This window comes from Sus scrofa, chromosome 4, assembly GCF_054392235.1.
Source record: "Sus scrofa isolate SSC_HxYL_T2T_F1_AM1 chromosome 4, Sscrofa_HxYL_maternal_Yorkshire_Landrace_v2.0, whole genome shotgun sequence".
NCBI classification, from domain to species: Eukaryota; Metazoa; Chordata; class Mammalia; order Artiodactyla; family Suidae; genus Sus; species Sus scrofa.
In genome coordinates this window covers 28345871-28360400 of record NC_139386.1, presented here as the reverse complement: position 1 = coordinate 28360400, position 14530 = coordinate 28345871, and positions in this window count along the sequence as shown.

Sequence of the window (14530 nt, the reverse complement as noted above, 5' to 3'; positions counted from 1 at the left end):
AGCCACTAGTGAACTCCTGGTTTTTGTTTCTGAAGGGAGAATTCTGTCTTTAATTTGCAAAAAAATGTCAAAGAAGATTAAAAGATTGAACTTTTAACATGTCCCACATTAAAGACAGTGTTTTCCTTCTACAACTTGCCCCTAATCTCAACTGTGAAGTAAAAGAGAAATATGAGGAGTTCCCATTGTGGCTCAGTGGGTAATGAACCCGACTAGGATCCATGAGGACGTGGGTTTGATCCCTAGCCTTGTTCAGTGGGTTAAGAATCCAGCATTGCCATGAGCTGTGGGGTAGGTCACAGACACAGCTGGGATCTGGAGTTGCTATGACTGTGGCATAGGCCAGCAGCTATAGCTCCAATTTGACCCCTAGCTGGGAACTTACATATGATGCAGGCACGGCCCTGAAAAAACAAAAGACCGAAAAAAAAAAAAAAGAGAGAGAGAGAGAAATATGTACTATTCTTCCTCCCTCTCCCTGTCCTCTAACATGATCTGTCTCTCCTCTCTTCTTGCCTCCCACTGTCTTACCAGCTCCATTTCTCATGAGCTCTTTCAGGTATAATGGCCCTCTTGCTGGTCTCAGGCCTCCAGTTTCTCCATTGCTTACAAACTTTTACAGATGAAGTATGCAGACATACTTTTAAGCACTAATTTAATCTCACTTCTCTGGGAAAAAATCATATGAAATGCCCACTATCAAGCTGTTTATATCATTTCTTATCAATTGTATATTCTTTAAGATACTATAAAACCTTTTGGGGTTCCCACGGTGGCTCAGTGGTTAATGAATCTGACTAGCATCCGTGAGGACGCAGGTTCGATCCCTGGACTCACTCAGCGGGTTCCAGATTTTCCGTGAGCTGGTTGTAGGTTGCAGACACGGCTCAGAGTTTCTCTGGCTCTGACGCAGGCTGGCAGCTGCAGCTCCGATTGGACTCCTAGCCTGGGACCCTCCATATACCATGGGAGCAGCCCTAGAAAAGGCAAAAAGACAAAAAATAAATAAATTAAAAATAAATAAATAAATAAAACCTTTTGAGGAAACTAGCATACCTTGAAAACTATAACCCTCACCATAGCTCTCTGGGGAATGTATTATTGTCCCCATTTTGCAGAGTAGTTATTGGAGAAAATCTTACTCCTTGAATCAAAATCAAAACACCTTGAAGATCCGTGTGTATATTACGATCATTCTCAGCACCTGGAAAAGTTACCTGGAAACATATCGTTGCTACACAAGAAATATTGGATCAATGTACCCAAAGCTTGCTCCAACTTAGGAAATAGCACTTTTTGAAGAATATTTAATTATTTCCCTACATATAGTAGCTATGATGCCAAGCACAGGTTCCAGCCATTATCACTAACAGATACATCTATATCCATAGACACAGATATCTTCATAATTTTGCGCAACAAAAATTATCTGAAAGCAGTTTCCTCCCACACATAGTGTAAAAGAAAGCTGATTATGTAATTATGAGATCAGGCCCTTTTGTCATCAACCTCTTTCGAACAGTTTTTCCCCATACTCTGCTCAGACGTCAAGCACCTCTTATTACCTAAGACCTTCACCCTCTATTATAGGAGTGTTGTTGGTTATTTTTTTTGTTTTGGTTTTTGGTTTTTGGTTTTTTTTTACAGTGGTTTTGAAATGGGATGTTTTATAAAAAAGAATTGTCTTTGTTAACAGAGGTATCAACCAGTAAGTCTTATCATTTATGCATTAAGGATATGAACTTAATAGATCAGCAATCAAATGCATTCTCTTGACTTTTCTCTTAGTGCTGACAGATTTTTCATTAGATGTTGGATCTCTTCTGGCAGGTGTATAGCAGATGAGTGCCTCAGTGAAGAGAGGAAACTTTTCTGAGGTTGTGGCTGACATTGGGGGTGAGGGTTGGGGAGAGACACACAGAAAGAGACAGAGACAGAAATGAGAAGGAAGGAGGAATGTAGGTAGAGGGAGGAAGAAAAGAGAAAATTAGAAGTTCTGGATCATGAGAAACTAGCGCATGAGCATTCTCACTAGTGCTTTTCCCTTGTCCAAAGGGCCTTAGTAAGACCCTCATATCCTCACATATAATTTGTGATATTTCTTCTAGGCCCCCACAGTGATTTTCAATACTAGACTTTGGATGTTTAAGGAATGGTTTTTTCATTATTGGTCCAAATCATTCATTACCAAAAGTGTATAAATGATAAACTCAAATAGAGATGTTCTTTTTTAAACTTTAAAAAAGTTCCGAAAAAAATTTACATATCAGAGTCTACTCTAGGAACAAAACCGCTTAGATAGCACATGTGGTCTTGAAATCAGTAGACAGGTTTTGTTTCCTGGATGAAGGGTTGGATACTTGTAATCTTGGAGACTCTGATCCTCAACCAGAAATGTATTGTGGGTTTCATAGACTCTCTATGCTATCAAGAACAAAAAAATGCTAATAGTTTTCCATCAGTTTATAAAAAACTGGTGAATCTATAAGATTTATATTTATAAAAATATAAATATCAGCAGAATATCACAAAAACCCCAAAATAAAGAAGGTTCTTTCATCCAAATATCTCCTCATAATACTATAGGAAAAGTGTTCCAGCTGAGAGATTTTTAGCAAGATGGAGTATCACTACTTTATCCAACCAGCTTCCCCCAAAAAGTTATATGAACAACTTGATTTTAACATTTGGTGGCTTATACTTTTTGGCTATTATGAATTATGCTGTTATGAATATCAGCGTACAAGTTTTTATTTCTCTTGGGTACATACCTAGGCATAGGATTACTGGGTCAGATGGTAACTCTATGTTTAACCTTTTGAGGAACCGCCAGACTGTTTTTCAAAGCAGCTTGCATGTTGTTTGTAGTTCTCGATTTCTCAGTTTTTCTCCCATCTGATTCTAACTGGGCTCCTGAAGCACCTGTAATGAACCTCCCAGGAGACCCTATTTTATCTACATTATGGAAGAATACACATCATAATTTTATTACCTTGCACCTCCACTAAGATATCCTCACCCTCCTCTTTTTTCCTCTAGTGAGGTGTATGTTTGTAGAGAGAGAAAAAAATATTGAATACATATTTGCTATTTAGTAAAGGACCTGAGAATATAGTTTCCTTAAAAGTTCTTCGTTTTGTGATTCTAGTGCCTGAATTAATGTTGCGTGCTGGACTATATTTTTCCCGGAAAATATAAAGATGGCAGATAAGGGAGCAGAACTTGTTGTAATGTCAAGAACATTCTCAATTTTCCGCATTCACCTGGTACCATTATTTCAGGAGTAAGCGGTCTATGCTGGATATTTTGGAAAATATTGAAAGTAAATCTCAAATACTTAAAAAAAATCAGTTGTAGGAGTAGAAAAATTTTAAATGTCTTAAAAGTATTGTATGTTACAGATTGTTTTTCTCTTTTAGAGTAGAAGATTTGTAGGGCATATGGAAAATGGCAGTCAGAAAATACCATTTCAGAACTGAAAGATCCCATAAATCTTTTACCCTTGTGCCCTGTCACCAAATAAGTTACTTCTAAATTTACTTTTATAAATATGTATTTTTGAAGAGAGTAGAAAAACTTTAGAACAGAAAAAAATTCCCAATTTAAAAAAGATTTATAATTTATTAAACCCCTTATTACTGCTGCTGTTGATAAAAATGTGGCTTATATCATCCATAAACTCTGATATAACAACCTAAAATACAGACCCAATCTTAATGCAAAGTTAAAATATTTTAAACTATTAAACATTTTTATTAAAATAATTTTTTCTTCACAGAATCAGGCCCCTCTTGAACCAATTGGCTTAAAATAGACCTTAATGTTCCATGTTACTTGAAAGTCCAGTAATAGATGTAGCATTTAAAAGCATTGCTAGGTAGGACCCGGTGATATTATCAAGGTCCATTTTCTCTCTCCTGCTGATGGATCCATATTTTGGGAGGTTCTCACCACAAATTTTAGAATAACAAATTTGGTTTTGTCTATATCCCTCCATTCTCACACCCAAATGGCAAATTTTTGTCCCAGAAATCACCAGCAAATGTTCATACATCAAATCATTGGTTTTAAGTGAGTCAAGTGCCCATCTATGAAACAATCACTATAACCTGGGAAATGCAAAATACAGATTGACTTAGCCTTAAGTAATGGTGCCAAGAAAGGAGCCAGCAACACACAAATATATGGTCTTAGAAAGAAATTATGGTATAGCTACCAAATTAAGGGGGAATGGATGCTGCTGCCCACAATATAGGAAATGTATACTCAAATGTTATTTCTATATAAAAGTTTTTGTTTCATTTTTATTTTTTTTTGTCTTTTGTCATTTTAGGCCTGCACCTATAGCATATGGAGGTTCCCAGGCTAGGGGTCGAATCAGAGCTGGAGCTGCCAGCCTACGCCACAGCCACAGCAACACTAGATCCAAGCCATGTCTGTGACCTACACCACAGCTCACAGCAACACTGGATCCTTAACCCACTGAGCGAGGCCAGGGATCAAACCTGCAACCTCATCGTTCCTAGTCGGATTTGTTTTGTTTCCACTGCGCCACGATGGGAACTCCTATATAAAAGTTTTTAACAAAAGCAGGTATATAATGAAAAACATGATTATATCAATAGGAAAAATATTTGATGAAATTCAACACCTAATCCTTAAATTAAAATTTTAGTAACAATATTGAGGATTCATTGACGTAAAATAAAGTACATGTTTATAACACACTGTTTAATAAAGTTTGAATTTTATATACACTCATAAAACTATCAACATAATTATATAATGAACATATGCATTACCGAAAATGTTTCCAGTATCCCTTTATAGTCTTCCTTTGACCCCTCCCATTCAGCAAACAATGATTTGTTTCCTAAAAAGATATGGTTTCTGGAGTTCCCGTCGTGGCGCAGTGGTTGACGAATCCGACTAGGAACCATGAGGTTGCGGGTTCGGTCCCTGCCCTTGCTCAGTGGGTTAATGATCCGGCGTTGCCGTGAGCTGTGGTGTAGGTTGCAGACGTGGCTCGGATCCCGCATTGCTGTGGCTCTGGCGTAGGCCGATGGCTACAGCTCCGATTTGACCCCTAGCCTGGGAACCTCCATATGCTGCGGGAGCGGCCCAAGAAATAGCAACAACAACAAAAGACAAAAGACAAAAAAAAAAAAAAAGATATGGTTTCTGGTATAAATTTTTTGGTGCTTTCTAGAATTTTATATAAATTGAATCATACAGTACCTATTTTGGCTTTTTTCACTCAACACAATTATTTTCTGACTCATCCATGTTCATGGTATTAATAGGTTATTACTTTTATTGCCAAGTAACAGTCTACTGCATATAATTATCCATTCACCTGCTGATGGACATTTGGCTTGCTCCCAGGTTTGGCCATTACAAATAATGCTGTTATGTACAAGTCTGTACATAGATACATGCTTTCATTTTTCTTGGGTGAGAGAATGGGTAAGTGGAAAGGCTGGGTCATATGGTAGATCTAACATTTTAGAATATGATATTTGCTATTTTTTCAAAGTGATTCTACCATTTTGCATACCCACCAGAGGTGTAGGAGATTTCATTTGCTCCCCATCCTTGTGAAAACTTAAATTTGAGGCATTTCGATAGCTGTGAAGTGAGATCTCATCGTGCTTTCATTTGGCAATTGTATAATGACTGATAATCATATTTTCATGTGCTTACTTACAATTTATGTATCTTTAACGTGATGTCAGGTTTAGTACTTTGGCCCATTTTCAAAAGTTTACTCACTTGATTATTTTCTAATTGAGTTTTGAGAGTTCTTTATGTATTCTGGATTCTAGTCCTTTATTATATGTGCTTGCAAAAGTTTCTCCCAATCTGTGGCTTGTTTTTCTTAAGGCTGTCTTGTCAAGAACATGATTCATTAACTTTGACAAAGTTCAATTTATCAATTTTCTTTCTAGTGGATCTCACTTTCGGTATTACAGGCAAAAAATCTATGCCTAGTCTAGAGCTGTAAAGATTTCCTTTTATGTTATCTTCTTGAAATTTCAGTTTCAAACTTTACGTTTAGATCTGCAACCCACTTTGAATTAATTTAGGTAATAAGCTGATTCATATGTCTACTCTAAAAAATTACCACAAAATCTGTGACTTAGAAATATTCTCTCATAGTTCTGAGGACAGATGTCTAAAATTGGGGTGTCCGTGGGGCCATGTTCTCTCTGCATCTTTTGGGAGAGAATTCATTCCTTGATTCTTCTGACCTCTGGTGGCTGTCACATGTGGCTTCGTGGACCTATCACTCAAGTCTCTGCCTCCATCTTCACAGGCCTCCTCTGTGTGGTTATAATCCCCTTCTCTCTTATAAGGACACTATAATTGGATTTGCGGTCTGGCTAGATAATCCAGGATAATCTCTCAGGTAGCTAAGCATCCTTAATGTAATCCCTTCTGTAAAGTTCCTTTTTCTTTATAATGTAGATTTACAGTTTATAGGGACTTGAAACTAATATCGTTGGGTAACCATTATTTGGTCTACCACAAAGGCAAAAATGGATATCCAATTATTCCAGCACCATCTGTTGAAAAGATTATTCTTTCTCCCCTGAAATATCTTCAAAATGTGCCTAAAATTAATTGACCATGTGTGTCCATGTATGCACCTATATATAGACTCTATTCTGTTGTATGAATCATTTTGTCTATTTTGATGCCAATACACATAGTGTCCATTATTATAATTTTATAATAGGCTTTAAAGTCTGGTAGTGTATGACCTCTTCGTTGCTGTTCTTGGTATTCTAGGTCCTTTGCGACACCATATCTGAAAAACAAAAACAAATACACAAAACCTGTTAGGACTGATTGATTACATCGTATCTACAGATAAATTTAGGAACTTGGGGAGGCATCTTACCAATACCTACTCTTCTGATTTATGAACAGAGTGCTATTGTAAATGCTACTTTAAAACTAATATCAGTTTCTGATTGTTGCCAATATATAGAAATGTGATTGGATTTTTATATTGATCTTTTTTCCTGCAACTTTGATAAATTCATAGTTTTAGTAGTTTCAGATAAATTCCAAAGCATTTTCTTTATAAAAATGATCATGTTGCCTATGGATAAAGACAGCTTCATTTCTTTTCTACTCTGGGTTCTTTTTATTTTTCTTGCCTGACTGCACTGGTTAGAACCCTTAATGTTGAACAGACGTGCTGAAAGCCGACATTCTTGTCCTGTCCTCAACTTTAAGACGGGAGGGAGGAGGTGGGAGATGGATGATGTTTAGTCGTTGCTCATAAAGTATAATATTATCTGTAGTTTACTGTAGATGCCTTTTATCAGATTGAGGAAATTCCCTTTTGTTCCTAGTTTGCTGTGATTGTAAGAAATAATGTTGGACTTTATTCAATAACTTTCTTTACATTTACTGAAAGAGCTTATTTGTTTTTTCTAGTGGTTGAAATGATAAATTTCATTGAGATGGATTTCAAATATGGATTTCAAATTTGAAACTTTTCAGATAATCTCCATCTGGTCATGATATATCATCCGTTTTATTTCCTTTATATAATCCTTTAATTTGCTAAAATTGAGTTCTGAATTTTTACATTCATGTTCATGCAGTATATTGGTCTGTAGATTTCTTTTATTGTAATATCTTTGCCTGGTTTTACTATCACAGTAATGTTATCCTCATAGAATAAATTGGGCATATTTCATATTTCCTCTTCAATTTTCTGGAAAGGTTTATGTAAAAATTGATATTATTTCTTCTTCAAATATTTGGCAGAATTTACCTGTCATGCCGTATGGTCTGTGAGTCTTTGTGGGAAGGCACTTAACTATAAATTCCATTTTTAAAATAGATATAAGCTATTCAAGTTATCTATTTCTTCTTGACTGGTCCCTTGTCTTTCTTTAAAGAATTTGTATTTTCTAAGTTGTCCAAATTATTGGTATAAAGTTGTGCAGAATATCCCCATATTGTTTTTAAAATATCTGTAGAATTGGTAGTGAATTCATGTACCTCTCTCATTGTTGATACTGGTAATTTTTATCTTCCCTCTTTTATTCCTGATCAGTTTGGCTAAATATTTATCAATTTTATCAGTCATTTCAATGAATCAACTTTTAGTTTCACTGATTTTCTCAATTGTTTTGTTTCCTATTTCATTGATTTCCACTCATTTTTATTATTTCCTTTTTGCCATTTACTTTGGGTTGAGTTTGCTTTTCCTTTTCTAGTTTCTTAAAGTGAAAGCTAAGATTTGAATTTCTCTTTTTCTAATCAAAGGATTTAGTGCTTTAAATTACTCCTTAAATATTGCTTTAGTGGCATCACAAATTTTGATATGTGTTCTTATTTTCACTGATTTTGAATACTTTCTAATTGCTGCTTGATTTCTTCTTTGACTTATGTGCTATTTGAGTGTGTTATGTAGTTTCTAAATATGTGGTGATTTTCAAAAGTTTTTTCTGTTAATGATTGCCTATTTAATTCCATTTTTCTCTAAGGACATACTTTTTATGACATTTTTGATTTATCAAAGTTTGTTTGATGGTCCAAAATATGATCTATCTTCATAAATGTAATATTTGCAATTAATGTTTATTTATTTATTTTTTTTTTTTGTCTTTTGTCTTTTTGTTGTTGTTGTTGTTGTTGCTATCTCTTGGGCCGCTTCCGCGGCATATGGAGGTTCCCAGGCTAGGGGTTGAATCGGAGCTGTAGCCACCGGCCTACGCCAGAGCCACAGCAACGCGGGATCCGAGCCGCGTCTGCAACCTACACCACAGCTCACGGCAACGCCGGATCGTTAACCCACTGAGCAAGGGCAGGGACCGAACCCGAAACCTCATGGTTCCTAGTCGGATTCATTAACCACTGCGCCACGACGGGAACTCCTAATGTTTATTCTTAAGATTAAATATATTGGCTATTCTGTTGGCATTGGATAGTGTTTTCTATAAATGTCAGTCAGATCAACTTGGCTGATAGTATTGTCTGAATTTTCTGTATCCTTTCTGACTTTTTGTCTACTTGTTTTATCAATAATTGAAAGAAGGCTATTCAACTCTTCAACCATAATTGTTGACTTGTCTGTTTATTCCTGCAGTTTTATCAGTCTTTTTGTATTTGAAGCATTGTATTTTAGGGGTATAAACATTTAGAACTATGTCCTCTTAAATGACTAATCCCGGTATTATCATGAAATGGCCTTCTTTATCCCTGGTATTATTCTTTGATCTGAAATTGACTTTGTGTGATATTAATATGGCCAAGTCAACTAATTTTACAGTGGTCATTTCATATAAATGTACATGTAATATATATTATTATTAGAGATGAATACTTTTACATCAAAATATATATTAAGTACATTAAAAACTGATCCAGCTGCACATGTTAAATTGGCATAGTTTATTGTATGCAAAGTATACCTCAATAAAATTTATTTGAAAAGCTGATACAATGATAAATACATATGTACATTTGAAATAGTAATAGTTATAAGTTTGGGGTCTAAACAGCCTAGCACATTTTTCTAACTTAAACTTTCAATAATTTTGATTTTATTGAGAAGTATACCATTTAACTGTACTTGGCAGTCTTTCGATATATGCACATAGGCTTTGTATGCATACATATGCGTGCACTTTATAGACTTTACATCAGTGTGCTACACATAGGTTACTAGTTGCCTAGAGATTTCGGCCCTTGGATAGCCAAGGTCACTCCTGGCCAAGAGCAACCTCATTCTTTTGCCTCACTGTGCCATGTAAGTATAATTTTCTGCGTGCCATGAAGTGGGGCAGGGGGAAGTTTACAAATCTGTGATATTCGTTGGCAATAGTATGGATACATGTGGTAGATTTCAGAAATGGTTTCAATTTTCCACCTGAGAGATTATCCTGGATTATCTAGCCAGACCGCAAATCCAATTATAGTGTCCTTATAAGAGAGAAGGGGATTATAACCACACAAAGGAGGCCATGTGAAGATGGAGGCAGAGACTTGAGTGATAGGTCCACGAAGCCACATGTGACAGCCACCAGAGGTCAGAAGAATCAAGGAATGAATTCTCTCCCAAAAGATGCAGAGAGAACATGGCCCCACGGACACCCCAATTTTAGACATCTGTCCTCAGAACTATGAGAGAATATTTCTAAGTCACAGATTTTGTGGTAATTTTTTAGAGTAGACATATGAATCAGCTTATTACCTAAATTAATTCAAAGTGGGTTGCAGATCTAAACGTAAAGTTTGAAACTGAAATTTCAAGAAGATAACATAAAAGGAAATCTTTACAGCTCTAGACTAGGCATAGATTTTTTGCCTGTAATACCGAAAGTGAGATCCACTAGAAAGAAAATTGATAAATTGAACTTTGTCAAAGTTAATGAATTATGTTCTTGACAAGACAGCCTTAAGAAAAACAAGCCGGAGTTCCCGTCGTGGCGCAGTGGTTAACGAATTCGACTAGGAACCATGAGGTTGCGGGTTCGGTCCCTGCCCTTGCTCAGTGGGTTAACGATCCAGCGTTGCCGTGAGCTGTGGTGTAGGTTGCAGACGCGGCTCGGATCCCGCGTGGCTGTGGCTCTGGTGTAGGCCGGCGGCTACAGCTCCGATTCGACCCCTAGCCTGGGAACCTCCATATGCCGTGGGAGCGGCCCAAGAAATAGCAACAACAACAACAACAACAACAAAAAGACAAAAACAAAACAAAACAAAACAAAACAAAAGAAAAACAAGCCACAGATTGGGAGAAACTTTTGCAAGCACATATAATAAAGGACTAGAATCCAGAATACATAAAGAACTCTCAAAACTCAATTAGAAAATAATCAAGTGAGTAAACTTTTGAAAATGGGCCAAAGTACTAAACCTGACATCACGTTAAAGATACATAAATTGTAAGTAAGCACATGAAAATATGATTATCAGTCATTATACAATTGCCAAATGAAAGCACGATGAGATCTCACTTCACAGCTATCGAAATGCCTCAAATTTAAGTTTTCACAAGGATGGGGAGCAAATGAAATCTCCTACACCTCTGGTGGGTATGCAAAATGGTAGAATCACTTTGAAAAAATAGCAAATATCATATTCTAAAATGTTAGATCTACCATATGACCCAGCCTTTCCACTTACCCATTCTCTCACCCAAGAAAAATGAAAGCATGTATCTATGTACAGACTTGTACATAACAGCATTATTTGTAATGGCCAAACCTGGGAGCAAGCCAAATGTCCATCAGCAGGTGAATGGATAATTATATGCAGTAGACTGTTACTTGGCAATAAAAGTAATAACCTATTAATACCATGAACATGGATGAGTCAGAAAATAATTGTGTTGAGTGAAAAAAGCCAAAATAGGTACTGTATGATTCAATTTATATAAAATTCTTTACCACTTTGCAGTGTACTCCACTCTGAGATAAACTATGTTATTTGCTGGCCAATATGATATCATAAAATGTGACACAAGCAGAAACTTGAATAATGCCTGTGCAATTTGTCTTTTCCTCTTGCATTCTGACACATAGCCATAATACATGCTTAGGCTAATCTGGTGGAGGAAAAGACAGATAGGACGGAACCTTAGGATGGATGTGGCTGGCAATGGCTCCAACACAAGTTACTTCTCCTGAAACATGACTTGCCTGCTTTTAAACCCAAACTACTTGTTCAAAGCAGCAAAGTGAAAGGGTGGCTGTTTTGATTTTTCCTTCCCAAGGCAGAAACTTTGGAACCCAGTTGATATCAAATCAGTTTTCTTTCTTCCTTTGAGGCAGTAAGGGTGTTACCCTCTTATTTTCTAATAGATACATTTTCAATAGTTAAACAGCAGAAAAACACATTTTTTATGAACTAAGTCTTATAGGAGTAACTGTTTTCTTGGAAAACAGCACGCAAACCTTTAAAATGCTGGTATGGGAGTTCCCGTCGTGGTGCAGTGGTTAACGAATCCGACTAGGAACCATGAGGTTGCGGGTTCGGTCCCTGGCCTTGCTCAGTGGGTTAACGATCTGGTGTTGCCGTGAGCTGTGGTGTAGGTTGCAGACGCGGCTCGGATCCCTCGTTGCTGTGGCTCTGGCGTAGGCCGGTGGCTACAGCTCCGATTCAACCCCTAGCCTGGGAACCTCCATATGCCGCAGGAGCGGCCCAAGAAATAGCAACAACAACAACAAGAGACAAAAGACAAAAGACAAAAAAAAATAAAATAAAATGCTGGTATGTTACAATTTATCTCCATCTTTCTTCCATGAGAAAAGGGCAAAATATTACTTACATAATGAATGTAGGAAGCTTTCAGGCCCAGAGGGATTTAACCTAACTCTTCTTATAAATACTAATATATAGCATTCTCATATAAAAATACTTCAATTTAGTCACTACCCCCGAGGGTCATTTAGATTCCTCCAAATTTTTATTACACACATTGTTGCTTGCATATTCTGATATTGATTTCCCTGTGTACTTTTGAGGGTTTTTATGTTCTGCTGGGATTATAGAGAATGTAGTTGTTATTATTTCAATACATGCTGCCAAGTGTCCTTCACTTGTACCTATTTACATCCCCACCCCCAACAAGTAGGAGAGTTCCCGTTTCCTGGCCAATATTTCATGTTATAAAACTTTAAAATTTTTTACCTATTTCTCTGATGATCTGGAAGACTAGCATATTTTAAAAATTGTGTTGGTCTTCTTTTCCTATTAATTAACTGTTCTTTCTTTTGTCTGCTTTTCTATCATGTAACTTGCCTTATGTTTTTATTATTAATTTTTGTTCTTTTTATTTTCTAGATTTTAACCCTCATATTATGTACTGACAAAGATCTTCTCTCAGTCTGTTATTTTTTACCACTGTTAATAGACAGTCATAAAAAATTATACATTTTGTAATGATCAAATTCAATAACATTTTCCCTAGGGTTTTTTTTTTTCTTTTGGCTTTCTGAGTCTTAAGGCTTCTCTTGAGATTATAAACATTTCCTTCTAATGTTTATTTATTTAGTTATTTATTTAGTTTGTTGGTTAAATGAAATGTTTGTTTACTGATATATTACCTCATTTAATTACTATCTCATATTATATCTTGATATCTAGTTGGCTTGGATGTTTTTGCTTATTTTTCCTTCATTTTAGAAGGGCTTATTTCTTATTCTTTTATTACTCCAACATTCCAACTTTAGGTCTAATTTTCACTAGCTCAATTATTATTCCTTGTTCCATAAGACACACTTAGTACTAAGAGATTAAAATATTAAAATATTCTTCCAGTTATCAATACCAGTTTTATTTATTTGCCACACAAACTTATCATTTGTTCTCCTATGTACTGATAATGACCAATAAAGTGTTAGAAAATACCATGCAGTGATGGGTTAACCTGCCTAAAAATTTTCGTTCTATGTAGAAAAGTGATGGTTACATTTATTTCAAAACATTATTTAACACTGTTAATCATTCTCAAGTCCTTTTTTAAAAAGTCAGTTATTTAATACATTTATTAAATGTTCATTACACATTCAGAACTGTATCAGGCCCTGTATGTAAAATGGTGAAAGAATTCCCTTAATCATCACGTGAAACTTTTAGTGGTTATCAGAAAAAACAAAGCACAGCTAGATGGCAGTCTGTGAAGAAGAGGCAGAGACTGTGAGTGAGGAAGGACTGCACCATGAGGAGGTGGGTAGGCAGGAACTAGACCCAAATGGTGCCAGTCCACAGGTAGCTCCCCAAACCCTTCCAGTTCCTATACTTCACATCCCAAGGACCCCACTGCAGTTCCTACTTTTGCTACAGCGTGTTGCTGACCTGTGTCTTCCTGGTGGGCTGGGGCCAGGAAGAGATGGGGTCTCTGTGGAGTCCATGTAGAAGAGACCCCTCGGAGAGCCCACCTCAGTGGCCATTGTTCCTGCCCTGGGGTCATCTCTCAGGCCCTGTATTCTTTTTTTTTTTTTTAAATAATGTGGAAGCTGAACTGTGACTTTGTTAAATATTCTGCAAATTAATTTTTTCACACTCATTTTTTATAACTGACATACGTTATATTAGTTTCAGGTGTACAGTGTAACAATTTAATTTGCATAGCTGCAAAATGATCACCACAGTACAGCTAGTTAGCATCTGTTATACATATTTACAGTTTTTTCCTTATAATGACAACTTTTAAGATCCACTCTTTTTGCAAGTTTAAATAAAGCAATATGGTATTAACCATAGTTGCCATTGTGTACATTTCCACAACTTATATATTTTATAAATGGAAATTTGTCCCTTTTGACCCCCTTTCACCCATTTTGCCCACCCCACCCCCTACCCTCTGCTTCTTATGGTAACCACCATTCTGTCTCTGCATCTGAGTCCTGTTTTGGTGTTAGGCTGAAGAAAGATCATTTGTCTTTCTCTGACTTATTTCACTTAATGCCCTCAAGATCTATGCATGTTTTCACAAATGGCAAGAGTTCCTTTTTTATTGCTGTTATATATCTTTTATATATATATATATATATATATCTTG